The sequence below is a fragment of the Choloepus didactylus genome, chromosome 7 (genome assembly GCF_015220235.1).
Source record: "Choloepus didactylus isolate mChoDid1 chromosome 7, mChoDid1.pri, whole genome shotgun sequence".
Classification (NCBI taxonomy): domain Eukaryota; kingdom Metazoa; phylum Chordata; class Mammalia; order Pilosa; family Megalonychidae; genus Choloepus; species Choloepus didactylus.
The window spans coordinates 108,565,074-108,579,962 of NC_051313.1; the positions used below are offsets into that span (position 1 = coordinate 108,565,074).

Sequence of the window (14,889 nt, forward strand, 5' to 3'; positions counted from 1 at the left end):
AAATTGCAAAATACATACAGGAAAAAAAATTTTTGCATACTTTCACAAATAATTATAAAGCTCACACCCAGGTAATGTCCACCAAGTTAAAAAACAAAGTAAAACCCTCAATGCTAGCCCAGAAACACCCAAGGGTCCCTGCCCAATCATAAGGCTTCCTCCCCTCAAGAGGTAACCACTATCCTGACTTTCGTGATGATAATTTCTTTGCTGTTCTTTATAGCTCTACCATTTACTTACACGTCCCTGAACGCCACAGTTCCGTTTTGCCTGTTTTTGCACCAGATAAGGCTGGAAGCATAAAATATGTATACTCTTTTGTGTCTTGATTCTTCTACTCAACACTGTGAATCATCCTGTACTTAGTTCTTTTTCATCACTGTATACTATTCCATCGTAATTACACCGTAATTTAATCATTCTCATGCCAATAGTTGTTTGTATCCAGTTTTGGGCTAAGAAGCACGGTGTTGCTATGAATATTCTTATAGATGTACACATGCATAGTTTCTCAAGAATAGCTAGGAGTGGGTCCTGGAATATGGGTATCTTCAGTTCTACAAAATAATGCCAAACTATTTTCCAAAGTGTAAAAAAGTAGGGAAGAGAGATTTTCAGATACCTTTTTTTTTTTAACCTTTGAGCCATCTGAGTATACTCTATTATATGTATATGTTATAGAATATATTTACAAAGTAATTATATTAAACTCTTTAAAGTATATATTGAAGCACTGAACAAATATTGAGCATCTACTATGTGCTATACACAGCTGGTGCTGGTGGAATACAACAGGGATAACCGGGGGCAGGGGGCTCTGAAAGGACAGCCCAGAAGGCAGATGGCAATGGTACCCACAGAAGGATGCCACAGAGAACGTGGTCCATGTCAACCAGAAGGAAAACCAAAGCAGCACGAGAACACTTGTATAGACCCACGGTTCTGTCACCTCTGTACCTTTTACAAGCCCCGGGGACACGAGTGGCCTGCAGCATATCCTTGGACAGAAAAACAAGGCAAAGGGAAATGAAAAGAGTTTAAGTGACTTGTGGAAGGTTATTTAACACGTTACTGGCCAGCTGTTGAGTCTCTTCTGGCATATGGACTCACTCTCAGGACACAGAAGGGAGAAGTCACCCACCACATAATGCAGTCAGGGGGGAAGAAGATAAGACTGTGGCCAATAACCAAAATCACTGGTGATCCAGGAAACACAAATCAAGACCCAGAGAGATACCGTTTTACACACACGCGACTGGGAAAGTTCAAACATCTCACTCCACTTATCTCAAATGGTTCAGAAAAAAAATGTATAACATATAATACGTATACGTATACAGATAAAATGAATGATAAAGGAAGTGGGACAAAATATAAACAATTTATGAATCTGGATAAAGGGTTGAAAGGAGTTCCCTGAACTATTTGTACATTCTTTTAAGTTTGAAATGATATCAAAATAAACACTTACCAAACACACACACACAGACACACACACACATAACCAACAAGCACATTCGGAAAAATACTAACTAAATAACTAAAAGCAAGCCATGTGTGAACCAATAATAAGAGTAGGTCAAGGATTAATCAAAGATTATGGTGAACTTAATTCTGTGCTCCTAAGTTTCAAAATGAAAAAAAAAAAAAAAAAAAAAGTGGATGGAGATGGTATGGGGGTGGAGGTAAGGGGCTGCTGCCAAGCCATCAGGAGCTAGCAGTTCTGATGCAAGTAAGAGACCGCCAATCAAAGAGAAGGGAAAGGGAAGGTTTGTTGAGTACATACTTTGCTACTTTGTGCTGGGCCCAGTGCTAGGCTTCTGTGAGGTCCCACAGCCAGGATTTACAACCCAACCCAATTCTAAAGCCTGGAGCTTTCCTCAAGGTCGCAGCTGCCTCCCATGGTTCACATCACTGGAGATGGGGGTGCAGGAAGGGCTGTCTGCTCACCAGTGAACTTGGAGGTGGGGCCCTCCAGCAGCCCTGATGGGCTCGGAGCAACTTTACCAGCCCATCTCCCAGGGTAGCGGGAAGGCTGGCAGAAGGGTTGAGCCAAAATGCTGGGAGAGGGTTGCTCCAAAAACAGGCTCTTCTCAGCCTTGTCTGTACTGGCCACTAACATCCCTGCTTGTTCCTACTGCCTTCACTGATGGGTATCTAACTGTGGTCACAACCTATTAGGATTTCATGCAAACAATTTAGTGAGTCTTAAATCAGCATTTAAAAAAAAATAGAAGAAAAGAAATAGAATGGAAACTGAGTGTATCACACTTAGTAAGGGTATCTGTCATTCATGAAACTTCTGTTTCATTTCTATAATATATAGATATGTGTGTATTGGGTTGTGATATAAAATGTACTTTTTGCTACTGTGGATTTTGGTCAAAAAAGTTTAAAAGACAGTGGTCCAAAGCTGTGCTGTCCAAATTGGTGGCCACTAGCCCCATGTGGCTACTGAGCTCTTAAAGGTGGCTAGAGTGGCTGAGGAACTGAACTAACTTTATTAAGTTTTAATTAATTTAAATTTCCACAGCCACATGGGGTGAGAAGGGTTGAAGAAGTATTCGGTGGAACAGGTCCACCAGGCTGCTTACTGAGCCTTTTCTCGGTGTAGAGACTGCCTTGGTTCTGAAAGTGAAGATGAAAGTGAAGCCACAGTCGAGGCCACACACACCCCACCCCGGCCAAACTGCCCGCAAGCTGCCGTCCTCAGCATGGTAAAAGGGCCACCTTAGTGATCTTCGTAAATGGGATGGACTCTACTTCAGGCTTCAAAACCCCAGGGCTTTGTCCAGCCTTGCGTGGTTATCTGAAAGTGGCAAACAAAGGCTTTTGCAATGTGCCTTCCTGGGACTCGCAGTTCCCCTCATCCTGCTCCCTCTGACCTGGCTCACAAGTCAAAATGGCTATTAGTCAAGGGGAAGGAGAAGAGTGTGGACTTGGCTTAGTGCCTAATTTGCTATCTTTCCAGAGAGGCTCTGTGCTTCCGGAAATACTGGCTAAGCAAGTTCAGTAAAAGGGAATTGTTAGACCCAAACCAGGGAAGTGTTTCCTGGTGACACTGGGCAAGACGCCATCAAATGATCACAGGATAAATTTTCAAATACTGTTATAAAAACCCGCTCTTTGGTAAAGACAAGACACACCCCTTCCTTTCCAACTTTAATACCCCCAGGGCTGGCCCAGGTTCTTGGCAAACTCATTGTGACACTATTGAGCTCTTCTCACAACAGGCTTTCTGTTTCCCATGGTGGCATCTGACGGCACAGAGCACGGTCCACCAAGTGTGCTAAACTGAGCCTGCTCCTCAGTTGCGTCATTAGCTTGTAGGTGAGCCAGGGAGAAATCACAGATTACAGTTCTCTGATTTAAGAAAAAAATCTCCATTCTCTTATCAGCTACTCTAATAAGCATTACCTACAATTATGCCTGCCGCCAGCCAACACCCAGTGCCCTGTCTTTGATTAACATCACTATCCCATTGCTATCTTGAAAACCCTTTGGGGCCCCCCCAGGCCACCCACATGAAGTAGTACCGTATCCTTGTTCCACCTCCAGCTGGCCTGGAAGCCCCCTGCCTACCACTCCACCCCCCACCCCTTTCAAAACTTAACGTTTCCTCCTTCCATCCCCCTGGGGCCCCAGGGACATTAAGTGACAGCAGTCCACTAAATTCTTACCACAAGAAAGTATCCACAAAAAAAAAACTATCTACAAATTTTAGTTTATCTTTCCTAAAAATCGTATTATCCTGGGCGGGGCAAGATGGAGGACTGGTGAGCTGTAAGTTTTAGTTACTCCTCCAGGAAAGTAGGTAAAAAGCCAGGAACTGCGTGGACTGGACACCACAGAGCAATCTGTCTTTGGGCATACTTCATACACCACTCATGAAAATGTCGAACTGCTGAGATCAACGAAATCTGTAAGTTTTTGCGGCCAGGGGACCCGCACCCCTCCCTGCCAGGCTCAGTCCCGGGGGAGGAGGGGCTGTCAGCTCCGGGAAGGAGAAGGGAGAACTGCAGTGGTTGCTCTTATCAGAAACTCATTCTACTGATCCAAACTCCAACCATAGATAGACTGAGACCAGACACCAGAGAATCTGAGAGCAGCCAGCCCAGCAGAGAGGAGACAGGCATAGAAAAAAAAAAACAACACGAAAAACTCCAAAATAAAAGCAGAGGATTTTTGGAGTTCTGGTGAACACAGAAAGGGGAAGGGCGGAGCTCAGGCCTTGAGGCGCATATGCAAATCCTGAAGAAAAGCTGATCTCTCTGCCCTGTGGACCTTTCCTTAATGGCCCTGGTTGCTTTGTCTATTAGCATTTCAATAACCCATTAGATCTCTGAGGAGGGCCCTTTTTTTTTTTTTTTTTTTTAATCCTTTTTTCTTTTTCTAAAACAATTACTCTAAGAAGCCCAATACAGAAAGCTTCAAAGAATTGCAATTTGTGCACGTCAAGTCAAGAGCAGAACTAAGAGAGCTCTGAGACAAAAGGCAATAATCCAGTGGCTGAGAAAATTCACTAAACACCACAACTTCCCAAGAAAAGGGGGGTGTCCGCTCACAGCCACCTTCCTGGTGGACAGGAAACACTCCTGCCCATCACCAGCCCCATAGCCCAGAGCTGCCCCAGACAACCAAGTGTGACGGAAGTGCTTCAAATAACAGGCACACACCACAAAACTGGGCGTGGACATTAGCCTTCCCTGCAACCTCAGCTGATTGTCCCAGAGCTGGGAAGGTGGAGCAGTGTGAATTAACAAAGCCCCATTCAGCCATCATTTGAGCAGACTGAGAGCCTCCCTACACAGCCCAGCAGCACAGAACTGCCCTGGGGTGACGGCACTCACCTGTGACATAGCACAGTCATCCCTCAACAGAGGACCCGGGGTGCACAGCCTGGAAGAGGGGCCCACTTGCAAGTCTCAGGAGCCATACGCCAATACCAAAGACTTGTGGGTCAGTGGCAGAGACAAACTGTGGCAGGACTGAACTGAAGGATTAGACTATTGCAGCAGCTTTAAAACTCTAGGATCATCAGGGAGATTTGATTGTTAGGGCCACCCCCCCTCCCCGACTGCCCAGAAACACGCCCCACATACAGGGCAGGCAACACCAACTACACACGCAAGCTTGGTACACCAATTGGGCCCCACAAGACTCACTCCCCCACTCACCAAAAAGGCTAAGCAGGGGAGAACTGGCTCGTGGAGAACAGGTGGCTCGTGGACGTCACCTGCTGGTTAGTTAGAGAAAGTGTACTCCACGAAGCTGTAGATCTGATAAATTAGAGATAAGGACTTCAATAGGTCTACAAACCCTAAAAGAACCCTATCAAGTTCAGCAAATGCCACGAGGCCAAAAACAACAGAAAATTATAAAGCATATGAAAAAACCAGACGATATGGATAACCCAAGCCCAAGCACCCAAATCAAAAGACCAGAAGAGACACAGCACCTAGAGCAGCTACTCAAAGAACTAAAGATGAACAATGAGACCATAGTACGAGATATGAAGGAAATCAAGAAGACTCTAAAAGAGCATAAAGAAGACACTGCAAGACTAAATAAAAAAATGGATGATCTTATGGAAATTAAAGAAACTGTTGACCAAATTAAAAAGATTCTGGACACTCATAGTACAAGACTAGAGGAAGTTGAACAACGAATCAGTGACCTCGAAGATGACAGAATGGAAAATGAAAGCATAAAAGAAAGAATGGGGAAACAAATTGAAAAAATCGAAACGGACCTCAGGGATATGATAGATGATATGAAACGCCCAAATATAAGACTCATTGGTGTCCCAGAAGGGGAAGAAAAGGGTAAAGGTCTAGGAAGAGTATTCAAAGAAATTGTTGGGGAAAACTTCCCAAATCTTCAAAACAACATAAATACACAAATCATAAATGCTCAGCGAACTCCAAATAGAATAAATCCAAATAAACCCACTCCGAGACATATACTGATCACACTGTCAAACACAGAAGAGAAGGAGCAAGTTCTGAAAGCAGCAAGAGAAAAGCAATTCACCACATACAAAGGAAACAGCATAAGACTAAGTAGTGACTACTCAGCAGCCACCATGGAGGCAAGAAGGCAGTGGCACGATATATTTAAAATTCTGAGTGAGAAAAATTTCCAGCCAAGAATACTTTATCCAGCAAAGCTCTCCTTCAAATTTGAGGGAGAGCTTAAATTTTTCACAGACAAACAAATGCTGAGAGAATTTGCTAACAAGAGACCTGCCCTACTGGAGATACTAAAGGGAGCCCTACAGACAGAGAAACAAAGAAAGGACAGAGAGACTTGGAGAAAGGTTCAGTACTAAAGAGATTCGGTATGGGTACAATAAAGGATATTAATAGACAGAGGGGAAAAATATGACAAACATAAACCAAAGGATAAGATGGCTGATTCAAGAAATGCCTTCACGGTTATAACGTTGAATGTAAATGGATTAAACTCCCCAATTAAAAGATATAGATTCGCAGAATGGATCAAAAAAAATGAACCATCAATATGTTGCATACAAGACACTCATCTTAGACACGGGGACACAAAGAAACTGAAAGTGAAAGGATGGAAAAAAATATATCATGCAAGCTACATCCAAAAGAAAGCAGGTGTAGCAATACTAATCTCAGATAAAATAGACTTCAAATGCAGGGATGTTTTGAGAGACAAAGAAGGCCACTACGTACTAATAAAAGGGGCAATTCAGCAAGAAGAAATAACAATCATAAATGTCTATGCACCCAATCAAGGTGCCACAAAATACATGAGAGAAACACTGGCAAAACTAAAGGAAGCAATTGATGTTTCCACAATAATTGTGGGAGACTTCAACACATCACTCTCTCCTATAGATAGATCAACCAGACAGAAGACCAATAAGGAAACTGAAAACCTAAACAATCTGATAAATGAATTAGATTTAACAGACATATACAGGACATTACATCCCAAATCACCAGGATACACATACTTTCCTAGTGCTCATGGAACTTTCTCCAGAACAGATCATATGCTGGGACATAAAACAAGCCTCAATAAATTTAAAAAGATTGAAATTATTCAAAGCACATTCTCTGACCACAATGGAATACAATTAGAAGTCAATAACCATCAGAGACTTAGAAAATTCACAAATACCTGGAGGTTAAACAACACACTCCTAAACAATCAGTGGGTTAAAGAAGAAATAGCAAGAGAAGTTGCTAAATATATAGGGACGAATGAAAATGAGAACACAACATACCAAAACCTATGGGATGCAGCAAAAGCAGTGCTAAGGGGGAAATTTATAGCACTAAATGCATATATTAAAAAGGAAGAAAGAGCCAAAATCAAAGAACTAATGGATCAACTGAAGAAGCTAGAAAATGAACAGCAAACCAATCCTAAACCAAGTAGAAGAAAAGAAATAACAAGGATTAAAGCAGAAATAAATGACATAGAGAACAAAAAAACAATAGAGAGGATAAATATCACCAAAAGTTGGTTCTTTGAGAAGATCAACAAGATTGACAAGCCCCTAGCTAGACTGACAAAATCAAAAAGAGAGAAGACCCATATAAACAAAATAATGAATGAAAAAGGTGACATAACTGCAGATCCTGAAGAAATTAAAAAAATTATAAGAGGATATTATGAACAAATGTATGGCAACAAACTGGATAATGTAGAAGAAATGGACAATTTCCTGGAAACATATGAACAACCTAGACTGACCAGAGAAGAAATAGAAGACCTCAACCAACCCATCACAAGCAAAGAGATCCAATCAGTCATCAAAAATCTTCCCACAAATAAATGCCCAGGGCCAGATGGCTTCACAGGGGAATTCTACCAAACTTTCCAGAAAGAACTGACACCAATCTTACTCAAACTCTTTCAAAACATTGAAAAAAATGGAAGACTACCTAACTCATTTTATGAAGCTAACATCAATCTAATACCAAAACCAGGCAAAGATGCTACAAAAAAGGAAAACTACCGGCCAATCTCCCTAATGAATATAGATGCAAAAATCCTCAACAAAATACTTGCAAATCGAATCCAAAGACACATTAAAAAAATCATACACCATGACCAAGTGGGGTTCATTCCAGGCATGCAAGGATGGTTCGACATAAGAAAAACAATCAATGTATTACAACACATTAAAAACTCGAAAGGGAAAAATCAATTGATCATCTCAATAGATGCTGAAAAAGCATTTGACAAAATCCAACATCCCTTTTTGATAAAAACACTTCAAAAGGTAGGAATTGAAGGAAACTTCCTCAACATGATAAAGAGCATATATGAAAAACCCACAGCCAGCATAGTACTCAATGGTGAGAGACTGAAAGCCTTCCCTCTAAGATCAGGAACAAGACAAGGATGCCCGCTGTCACCACTGTTATTCAACATTGTGCTGGAAGTGCTAGCCAGGGCAATCCGGCAAGACAAAGAAATAAAAGGCATCCAAATTGGAAAAGAAGAAGTAAAACTGTCATTGTTTGCAGATGATATGATCTTATATCTAGAAAACCCTGAGAAATCAACGATACACCTACTAGAGCTAATAAACAAATTTAGCAAAGTAGCGGGATACAAGATTAATGCACATAAGTCAGTAATGTTTCTATATGCTAGAAATGAACAAACTGAAGAGACACTCAAGAAAAGATACCATTTTCAATAGCAACTAAAAAAATCAAGTACCTAGGAATAAACTTAACCAAAGATGTAAAAGACCTATACAAAGAAAACTACATAACTCTACTAAAAGAAATAGAAGGGGACCTTAAAAGATGGAAAAATATTCCATGTTCATGGATAGGAAGGCTAAATGTCATTAAGATGTCTATTCTACCCAAACTCATCTACAGATTCAATGCAATCCCAATCAAAATTCCAACAACCTACTTTGCAGACTTGGAAAAGCTAGTTATCAAATTTATTTGGAAAGGGAAGATGCCTCGAATTGCTAAAGACACTCTAAAAAAGAAAAACCAAGTGGGAGGACTTACACTCCCTGACTTTGAAGCTTATTATAAAGCCACAGTTGCCAAAACAGCATGGTACTGGCACAAAGATAGACATATAGATCAATGGAATCAAACTGAGAATTCAGAGATAGACCCTCAGATCTATGGCCGACTGATCTTTGATAAGGCCCCAAAGTCACTGAACTGAGCCATAATGGTCTTTTCAACAAATGGGGCTGGGAGAGTTGGATATCCATATCCAAAAGAATGAAAGAGGACCCCTACCTCACCCCCTACACAAAAATTAACTCAAAATGGACCAAAGATCTCAATATAAAAGAAAGTACCATAAAACTCCTAGAAGATAATGTAGGAAAACATCTTCAAGACCTTGTATTAGGCGGCCACTTCCTAGACTTTACACCCAAAGCACAAGCAACAAAAGAGAAAATAGATAAATGGGAACTCCTCAAGCTTAGAAGTTTCTGCACCTCAAAGGAATTTCTCAAAAAGGTAAAGAGGCAGCCAACTCAATGGGAAAAAATTTTTGGAAACCATGTATCTGACAAAAGACTGATATCTTGCATATACAAAGAAATCCTACAACTCAATGACAATAGTACGGACAGCCCAATTATAAAATGGGCAAAAGATATGAAAAGACAGTTCTCTGAAGAGGAAATACAAATGGCCGAGAAACACATGAAAAAATGTTCAGCTTCACTAGCTATTAGAGAGATGCAAATTAAGACCACAAGGAGATACCATCTAACACCGGTTAGAATGGCTGCCATTAAACAAACAGGAAACTACAAATGCTGGAGGGGATGTGGAGAAATTGGAACTCTTATTCATTGTTGGTGGGACTGTATAATGGTTCAGCCACTCTGGAAGTCAGTCTGGCAGTTCCTTAGAAAACTAGATATAGAGCTACCATTCGATCCAGCGATTGCACTTCTCGGTATATACCCAGAAGATCGGAAAGCAGTGACACGAACAGATATCTGCACGCCAATGTTCATAGCAGCATTATTCACAATTGCCAAGAGATGGAAACAACCCAAATGTCCTTCAACAGATGAGTGGATAAATAAAATGTGGTATATACACACGATGGAATACTACGCGGCAGTAAGAAGGAACGATCTGGTGAAACATATGACAACATGGATGAACCTTGAAGACATAATGCTGAGCGAAATAAGCCAGGCACAAAAAGAGAAATATTATATACTACCACTAATGTGAACTTTGAAAAATGTAAAACAAATGGTTTATAATGTAGAATGTAGGGGAACTAGCAACAGAGAGCAATTAAGGAAGGGGGAACAATAATCCAAGAAGAACAGATAAGCTATTTAACGTTCTGGGGATGCCCAGAAATGACTATGGTCTGTTAATTTCTGATGGATATAGTAGGAACAAGTTCGCAGAAATGTTGCTATATTATGTAACTTTCTTGGGGTAAAGTAGGAACATGTTGGAAGTTCAGCAGTTATCTTAGGTTAGCTGTCTTTTTCTTACTCCCTTGTTATGGTCTCTTTGAAATGTTCTTTTATTGTATGTTTGTTTTCTTTTTAACTTTTTTTTTCATACAGTTGATTTAAAAAAGAAGGGAAAGTTAAAAAAAAAAAAAAAGAAAAAAAGAAAAACAAGGAAAAAAAAAAAAAGATGTAGTGCCCCCTTGAGGAGCCTGTGGAGAATGCAGGGGTATTTGCCTACCCCACCTCGATGGTTGCTAACATGACCAGAGACATAGGGGACTGGTGGTTTGATGGGTTGAGCCCTCTACCATAAGTTTTACCCTTGGGAAGACGGTTGCTGCAAAGGAGAGGCTAGGCCTCCCTGTATTTGTGCCTAAGAGTCTCCTCCTGAATGCCTCTTTGTTGCTCAGATGTGGCCCTCTCTCTCTGGCTAAGCCAACTTGAAAGGTGAAATCACTGCCCTCCCCCCTACGTGGGATCAGACACCCAGGGAAGTGAATCTCCCTGGCAACGTGGAATATGACTCCCGGGGAGGAATGTAGACCCGGCATCGTGGGATGGAGAACATCTTCTTGACCAAAAGGGGGATGTGAAAGGAAATGAAATAAGCTTCAGTGGCAGAGAGATTCCAAAACGAGCCGAGAGATCACTCTGGTGGGCACTCTTACGCACACTTTAGACAACCTTTTTTACGTTCTAAAGAATTGGGGTAGCTGGTGGTGGATACCTGAAACTATTAAACTACAACCCAGAACCCATGAATCTCGAAGACAGTTGTATAAAAATGTAGCTTATGAGGGGTGACAGTGGGATTGGGAATGCCATAAGGACCAAACTCCACTTTGTCTAGTTTATGGATCGATGTGTAGAAAAGTAGGGGAAGCAAACAAACAGACAAAGGTACCTAGTGTTCTTTTTTACTTCAATTGCTCTTTTTCACTCTAATTATTATTCTTGTTATTTTTGTGTGTGTGCTAATGAAGGTGTCAGGGATTGATTTAGGTGATGAATGTACAACTATGTAATGGTACTGTAAACAATCGAAAGTACAATTTGTTTTGTATGACTGCGTGGTATGTGAATATATCTCAATAAAATGATGATTAAAAAAAAAAAAAAAAAAAAGAAATTAAGGGGACAGAGGTGGAAAAGGAGAGTGTGAATTCACTTTGATACCTCCTGAATTTCATACTGCATGTACACATTACTTATTTTAAAAACAAATAAAATTTTAATTAAAACAAAAAAAAAAAAAAAAAAAATGTAGCTTATGAGGGGTGACAGTGGGATTGGGAATGCCATAAGGACCAAACTCCACTTTGTCTAGTTTATGGATGGATGTGTAGAAAAGTAGGGGAAGCAAACAAACAGACAAAGGTACCTAGTGTTCTTTTTTACTTCAATTGCTCTTTTTCACTCTAATTATTATTCTTGTTATTTTTGTGTGTGTGCTAATGAAGGTGTCAGGGATTGATTTAGGTGATGAATGTACAACTATGTAATGGTACTGTAAACAATCGAAAGTACAATTTGTTTTGTATGACTGCGTAGTATGTGAATATATCTCAATAAAATGATGATTTAAAAAAAAAAAAACAAAACAAAACAAAAAAAAAAAAAAATAAAGAATTGGGGTAGCTGGTGGTGGATACCTGAAACTATCAAACTACAACCCAGAACCCATGAATCTCGAAGACAGTTGTATAAAAATGTAGCTTATGAGGGGTGACAATGGGATTGGGAAAGCCGTAAGGACCAAACTCCACTTTGTCTAGTTTATGGATGGATGTGTAGAAAAGTAGGGGAAGGAGGAAAGAGGGGGAGAGGCGGGGCAAGATGGCAGACTGGTGAGCTGTATGTTTTAGTTACTCCTCCAGGAAAGTAGGGAAAAAGCCAGGAACTGCGTGGACTGGACACCACAGAGCAATCTGTCTTTGGGCATACTTCATACAACACTCATGAAAACGTGGAACTGCTGAGATCAGCGAAATCTGTAAGTTTTTGCGGCCAGGGGACCCGCGCCCCTCCCTGCCAGGCTCAGTCCCGGGGGAGGAGGGGCTGTCAGCTCCAGGAAGGAGAAGGGAGAATTGCAGTGGCTGCTCTTACCGGAAACTCATTCTACTGATTCAAACTCCAACCATAGATAGACTGAGGCCAGACACCAGAGACTCTGAGAGCAGCCAGCCCAGCAGAGAGGAGACAGGCATAGAAAAAAAACAACACGAAAAACTCCAAAATAAAAGCAGAGGATTTTTGGAGTTCTGGTGAACACAGAAAGGGGAAGGGCGGAGATCAGGCCTTGAGGCGCATATGCAAATCCCGAAGCAAGGCTGATCTCTCTGCCCTGGGCACTTTTCCTTAATGGCCCTGGTTGCTTTGTCTATTAGCATTTCAATAACCCATTAGATCTCTGAGGAGGGCCGGTTTTTTTTGTTTTTGTTTTTTTTTTTTAAATCCTTTTTGCTTTTTCTAAAACAATTACTCTAAGAAGCTCAATACAGAAAGCTTCAAAGAATTGAAATTTGGGCACGTCAAGTCAAGACCAGAACTAAGAGAGCTCTGAGACAAAAGGCAATAATCCAGTGGCTGAGAAAATTCATTAAACAACACAACTTCCCAAGAAAAGGGGGGTGTCCGCTCACAGCCACCATCCTGGTGGACAGGAAACACTCCTGCCCATCGCCAGCCCCATAGCCCAGAGCTGCCCCAGACAACCCAGTGTGACGGAAGTGCTTCAAATAACAGGCACACACCACAAAACTGGGCGTGGACATTAGCCTTCCCTGCAACCTCAGCTGAATGTCCCAGAGCTGGGAAGGGGGAGCAGTGTGAATTAACAGAGCCCCATTCAGCCATCATTTGAGCAGACTGGGAGCCTCCCAACACAGCCCAGCAGCCCAGAACTGCCCTGGGGGGACGGCACTCACCTGCGACATAGCACAGTCATCCCTCAACAGAGGACCCGGGGTGCACAGCCTGGAAGAGGGGCCCACTTGCAAGTCTCAGGAGCCATACGCCAATACCAAAGACTTGTGGGTCAGTGGCAGAGACAAACTGTGGCAGGACTGAACTGAAGGATTAGACTATTGCAGTAGCTTTAAAACTCTAGGATCATCAGGGAGATTTGATTGTTAGGGCCACCCCCCCTCCCCGACTGCCCAGAAACACGCCCCACATACAGGGCAGGCAACACCAACTACACACGCAAGCTTGGTACACCAATTGGGCCCCACAAGACTCACTCCCCCACTCACCAAAAAGGCTAAGCAGGGGAGATCTGGCTTGTGGAGAACAGGTGGCTCGTGGACGCCACCTGCTGGTTAGTTAGAGAAAGTGTACTCCACGAAGCTGTAGATCTGATAAATTAGAGATAAGGACTTCAACTGGTCTACAAACCCTAAAAGAACCCTATCAAGGTCAGCAAATGCCACGAGGCCAAAAACAACAGAAAATTATAAAGCATATGAAAAAAACCAGATGATATGGATAACCCAAGCCCAAGCACCCAAATCAAAAGACCAGAAGAGACACACCTAGAGCAGCTACTCAAAGAACTAAAGATGAACAATGAGACCCTAGTACGGGATATGAAGGAAATCAAGAAGACCCTAGAAGAGCATAAAGAAGACATTGCAAGACTAAATAAAAAAATGGATGATCTTATGGAAATTAAAGAAACTGTTGACCAAATTAAAAAGATTCTGGACACTCATAGTACAAGACTAGAGGAAGTTGAACAACGAATCAGTGACCTGGAAGATGACAGAATGGAAAATGAAAACATAAAAGAAAGAATGGGGAAAAAAATTGAAAAACTCGAAATGGACCTCAGGGATATGATAGATTATATGAAACGTCCGAATATAAGACTCATTGGTGTCCCAGAAGGGGAAGAAAAGGGTAAAGGTCTAGGAAGAGTATTCAAAGAAATTGTTGGGGAAAACTTCCCAAATCTTCTAAACAACATAAATACACAAATCATAAATGCTCAGCGAACTCCAAATAGAATAAATCCAAAAAAACCCACTCCGAGACATATACTGATCACACTGTCAAACATAGAAGAGAAGGAGCAAGTTCTGAAAGCAGCAAGAGAAAAGCAATTCACCACATACAAAGGAAACAGCATAAGACTAAGTAGTGACTACTCAGCAGCCACCATGGAGGCGAGAAGGCAGTGGCACGATATATTTAAAATTCTGAGTGAGAGGAATTTCCAGCCAAGAATACTTTATCCAGCAAAGCTCTCCCTCAAATTTGAAGGAGAGCTTAAATTTTTCACAGACAAAGAAATGCTGAGAGAATTTGCTAACAAGAGACCTGCCCTACTGGAGATACTAAAGGGAGCCCTACAGACAGAGAAACAAAGACAGGACAGAGAGACTTGGAGAAAGGTTCAGTACTAAAGAGATTCGGTATAGGTACAA

The 14,889-nt window shown here is 41.5% G+C and overlaps 1 protein-coding gene across 1 annotated transcript in view; it reads right to left on the reverse strand.

The window, feature by feature from the left end:
- The window catches only part of PTK7 (protein tyrosine kinase 7 (inactive)), a 78,905-nt gene that overhangs the window by 3,309 nt on the left and 60,707 nt on the right, over positions 1–14,889 (reverse strand). The window lies entirely within an intron of this gene.